The sequence below is a fragment of the Vombatus ursinus genome, unplaced genomic scaffold (genome assembly GCF_900497805.2).
Source record: "Vombatus ursinus unplaced genomic scaffold, bare-nosed wombat genome assembly UNPS02009835.1, whole genome shotgun sequence".
NCBI lineage: Eukaryota > Metazoa > Chordata > Mammalia > Diprotodontia > Vombatidae > Vombatus > Vombatus ursinus.
In genome coordinates, this window is record NW_020949613.1 from 23,637,913 (window position 1) to 23,643,584 (window position 5,672).

General features: G+C 37.4%; 1 pseudogene; it reads right to left on the reverse strand.

The window, feature by feature from the left end:
* Positions 1–286: 286 nt before the first annotated feature.
* On the reverse strand, positions 287–639 carry LOC114036432 (annotated as a pseudogene).
* Between the last annotated feature and the right edge of the window lie 5,033 nt (positions 640–5,672).

A 5,672-nucleotide genomic window follows, 5' to 3' on the forward strand; every position in this document is an offset into this window, starting at 1 on the left:
ATATGTATGTATATATGTGTATAGCTATCTATATAATACATGTAAAACCATTCTATACATACTGCTATTTATCAATTCTTTCTCTGGATGCAGATAACATTTTCCTTCATACGTAATTTTTTTTTTTTTTTTTTTTGGACTTTAAAGAGAGGCTTCAACTGGCTTTATTTTAACATGCTGAGGATGTCACATCTGCCCAGGCCAGAACATACAGCACTAATCCTGGCAACTCCTAAGGAAAAATCAAGTGGTCATTATTAATTAACTCATCAAAAAACTGAAGAGCTTGTGGTCCAGAGGGGCGCAGGCAGGTCCCGAGGCCCCTTCACTCCTTCTTCTTGTAGCTGTCCAGGTGGGATAAGATCCAGGCAGTGGGCAGGAGGAGGCAAATGAAGGAGGCTGTCATGGCAATGGTCTTGTCCAGCAGGCTCAGCTCCTCCCGGGCGGGCGCGCGTGCAGGGGTGCGCGGGGCACGCGCAGGAGGCCGTCGGCGGGGCGCGTCAGGACGCTCCGCAGGCGCGGGGCCAGCGTGGACATGGAGGTGTTGAGGCATAGGCCAGGACAGGACGAGGCCGAGACGGGGCGCGGAGGAGCAGCGACAAGGTCGCGCAGGAGAAACGACAGCGGCGGCCCCTTCATGTGTCTTTTGTAGTTATTTTGGGTATTTATGATAGTCAAAATGACTTATTCACTCAAAGTTGTTTTTTTTTTAATATAAAATTTAAAACATTAAGAAAGGAGTGAAAAAATTTCCTGTTCTTTTGCATGAAGAAATCTAGGATGAGGCAGGAGAAATGTTTCCAAAGAGCATGATTCAGCAAAATGAATTTTAGAAAATAACTGAAAATCATAGCATTAAGATCTCAGTGTTGCACTTATCTGAATAATTTATACAACATGTAACATATATAACTATATACTAAATAAGTTATAACAACTTCCTGGTTTGGGTTATTCAAAGATTTCTTTTTAATCAATGGGGTGGAGGTGTGGAAGGATAGTAAAGGCAATCTAGCACCCCTGGCAGCCTGCAGTTGGAAGCCAATTCCTTTAGATATTTATTTGTATTTCTGTTACTTGAAGCTGCTTTTAAATTTCCTCTCTGAAAAACCTGGAAAGACCTCCATGAAATGATGCAAAGTGAAATGAGTAGAACCAGGAGAACATTGTACACAGTAAGAGCAATATTATAGGATGATTAACTGTGAATAACTTAGCTATTCTCAACAATACAATGTTCCAAGACAATTCTGATGGACTTATGATGAAAAATTCTATCCGTTTCCAGAGAAAGAACTGATAAGAGTCTGAACACAGACTGAAGCATACTTTTTAACTTTATTTGTTTTTCTTTTTATTTTGGTCTGTTTTTTTTTTACAACATGACTAATGGAAATATGCTTTGCATAATTACACATGTATAACCTATATCAAATTGCTTGCCTTCTCAATGAGCGGGAGTGGGAAAGGAGAGAGGAAATTTGGAACTCAATTTCAAAAACAAATGTTAAAATTGTTTTTACGTGTAGTTGGGGAAAAATAACATACTAAATTAAAAACTGGGGGAAAAAATGAATATATTTCCTCTCTGGGCCACACTTTGGGACTTTTTCTACAATGATACAACAATGTCCTCACCCTTGAGGTTTGCTTCATACCTGCAATTGCCCAAGCCAACTATATACTCATTCCTCTTTAGGTACCACTCTGTTTTGTTTTGGGTTTTTTTGGGAGGGGGGGTGTTGGGGATGGTTTTGTTTTTATTGGAAACAATCGGGGTTAAGTGACTTGCCCAGGGTCACACAGCTAGTAAGTGTCTGAGGTCACATATGAACTCAGGTCCTCCTGACTCCAGGACCAGTGCTGTAACCACTGTATCACCTAACTGCCCCTTTCGGCAGCACGCTTTACTGTCTGGACTTTCTTCACCATGTGGCTATGTGCATACCTCCTTCCCCCACCCCCCAGTTTCCTTTAATGTATCATCTTCTTCTACTAGAGCATATAATTGAAAGCAATGTCTATCTTTCTTTCTGCTTGCATTTTTATTCCTAGTGCTAGGCACATAGTAAGTGCTCAATAAATGTTTGTTGACTTGATTTGATGATGACAATACTGGCTGTAAAAGAATTGATAGCAATTCATCCAATCTAGCCATCATCATGGAGCAAAAGAGGATTGGATATAAGGCCTAGTTATTTTAGTTTATTTTTTAAAAGCTTTGTGCTAAATTCAACAGGCGGTCAGGCATTGAATCAGTGAGTCAATCATTTTGCCAGACCATAACATAGCTCTAACACAGAAGTTGCAACACTAGATTTTTCCTTTTGGCAGGCTTTTCCGCTATTAAGTTGATTTATTTTTCATTTCTTATGTTGCCACTGTGTGTCATAATTAGACATATGACAGCAAGCCTCGCTTAAAGGGAAGTTCTGAAGGAAATTTTTGCAAAATGGAATCAGGAACTATTATAATTTGAATGAATAATCAGTGTTTATGAAATGTAATATCACAGTAAGCACACTTACTCATTTTTGGTGATTAAACCTGTAAGGTATATTTCCGAACAACATCAGACAAGAACTATTATAGATTTTTCTTTTTTTTCCCCTCCAGACAGTTTTAGTGCAAATGAAAAAAAAAATTAAAAACACAACATGTATTCCTGGTACATGATTCATAACAAAAATATTTACATTTGTACTATTTTAACTTCTCAACATTTAACAACCACATAAAAGGCAAAGATTACATTACATACCTAAGCCATATGTTTTAGTTATAGTGGTGAACACAACTTTGTTAAATAAAATACTTGGGGAACAGCACTAGTTCTTCCTAAACTTTTAGTTCTCAAAATTCTTGGTTTACTTTAAATAAAAGTAACATATCTAACATGTCTAAAATTGGAATTTCTTATTTTGATATAATACTATCACTAAAACAATTTAAAGTTTCCTCTACAAACTTGTATATTATCAATAATCCATCATGACAGAGGCTGATAATAAGAATAATAATAAATAGCCAGCATTTATTGTACACCCCCCCACACACACTTTCCTCTTTAAGAGATAATGACCAGGGAAATGGCTTAAATGTAAGAATAAAATCATTTCCCCCAGACCAACAATATTTAGGAGGGGGCAAATAATTCTAAGTTACAATTAAGTTACACTTCTATAAGGTTTGCAAAGCAGTTTACGTATGTTAACTCTTTAGATCTTAGCAACAACCCTAAGAGATAAGTGCTGTTATTATCACCATTTTGTAGATGAAAAACTGAGGCAAAGGTTATATCATTTGACCAGGGACACACAGTGAGTAAGTATGTAAGGCCAGATTGGAACTCAGACCTCCCTCATTCAATGTCTAACACTGTATCTAGTACACCACCTAAAATAGAGAGCTAGCCTCAGGGCCAGAATGAACTGGTTCCCAGATTTGCTGCTCCCACATATTACTGGTGAGATTCTAGGCAAGTGGCAATATCTCAGCACTCCTGGAAACTCTATGATTGTAAATTGCAGAGAAAGTGCTGATTTCCATTGATAGAGGAAGTTCTGTCAAAGAAATCCCTCTCTACTATAGTACTATTATATTTATCTTCCCTTCATTTAACAGATGAAAATATTTTAAAATGGAGCATAATTGGTATATAGTGGAATATTTTATTTTTGCAAAAGAACTGGAACTTCTTCTTAATGTTTTAAATCTTATATTAAAAAAATTGAAAATTGAATTTAGCATTTCATTTTGTTTTCTCATATACCAAGCATATTCCTTTGAGAGACTGTGTGATACAGTAAATACTAGCTCTGGCATGTACCAAATTTGGGACCATGCTCAAGTCACTGATCCACTCATTGTTCCAGGAAACTCTTTAAGACTGTATGATACTGTTGGTATCGCCATTCCTGCCCCATAGCTCCCAATGCTGATGAAATTATAGGTCGATATCCAAAACAAAACACAAAACAAAATATTAAACAAAATTCAAAACCCCCAACAGTCAGACTTCCATGTAACTTCCCTGAAGTTCTTGGCTTTACTTTCCAAAACCCCGAAACTTGATCTCCACCTCTGGCTCTCCTGCCTATAGTATGTCTTATCTTACTTGGAGCAGCTAGGTGGCGCTGTCGATATAGTTCTGGGCCTGGATTCAGGGAAGACTCTTCTTGAGTTCAAATCTGGCCTCAGACACCTAGCTCTGTGATCCTGGGCAAGTCACTTAACCCTGTTTGCCTCAGTTTCCTCATCCATAAAATGAGCCATGGAAGGAAATGGCAAATCACTCCAGTATTTTTGCCAAGAAACCTACAAATGTGGTCACAGAGAGTCAGACATGACTGAACAACAACTGAACATCTGCCAGGCCCAGGCTTCCATGTAATTTCCAGTAGTGATCCTGCCATGATGCTGAAGTACTAATCCCTTTTCACCACCCTTTTTACCCATCCCACTGTATGCATGCATGTCACTGTGTGTATATGTGTAACATGCATGTGTGTACATACACATGTGGGCATGCACATACGTACACATGTATGTTGTATGTATATTGTGTGGAGTATATGCTTGTGTGCTGTGTGTATAAACATACACACACATGCATATGTATCATATAAAATAATAACCTTTTAGGATTTAAATTTAAGGATTAATTTATTTTAGGAATCTTGTTCATCTTTATGTCATTATCCATGAGTGATAAGAAATCTCTTATCACACACTATGATGTGATGGGAATAATGTCTATCAAGCTTTCCCTATAAGTTGACAAAGCCCAGATATGTTTGTTCAGATGTGGACAAAGGTTCAAGCTGTATCTACCTGAACTAAAAAAATCCTGGTAACCTTGGGCCTTCCTGATCCCATAAGAGTGTACAAGTCTTACTCATATTGGGCTGGAGCTCTTGAGACCTCCATATATCCCAAGATTACCCTGATTTCCTGTATGGAAATAAGGGAGGAACCACATCTATCTGAACCACTATATCCTTATTGAATATCTTTTACACATTAGGGCTAAGTAAGTGTCTTCTGGTTAACTGTTCGATGATACCGTGTTTCATTTTACAGCAAGATAATCCTGAAATAACAGGATGCTGGCCTGAGTCAGCCATATATTGCTATTGTATATCACACACATATATCACAATTTTCTGAAGCATGAAAAATTTATGATTTTTATGTGTATAATTAAATATAATACACTTCTTTTGACATTTCTATTGGGCTTATGGAGGCAGCATTTTAAAGTATATAGGATGCTAAGCTTGGAATCAAGAAATAGTTCCAGTGTCATCTGTGATATTTGCTAGCTGTGTGACCATAAGCAAGCCACTTGACCACTATGTAGCTTAGGAAAATAATTTCCTGCTATAAATATTTTGTTATATATAGGATGTCTGATCCATTTTCCTTGATAAAAATTCAGACTGAAGATGCCTTCTTGAAATAGCTTTTAGTTAATTTAGCTGAATCTACTTGTTTCTTCTTCACACGTTTCTCTCTCTAAATAATACTTAGCTATTAAGTCATGGACCTGTCCAGATGGAGAGCCATACCAAGACATCCTCACACTGACAAGCAATTACAAATATTTCTAGCGTTTCCTATTGGAAAAACACACACACATATGTATGCACAGATGGATATCCATTTTTGTA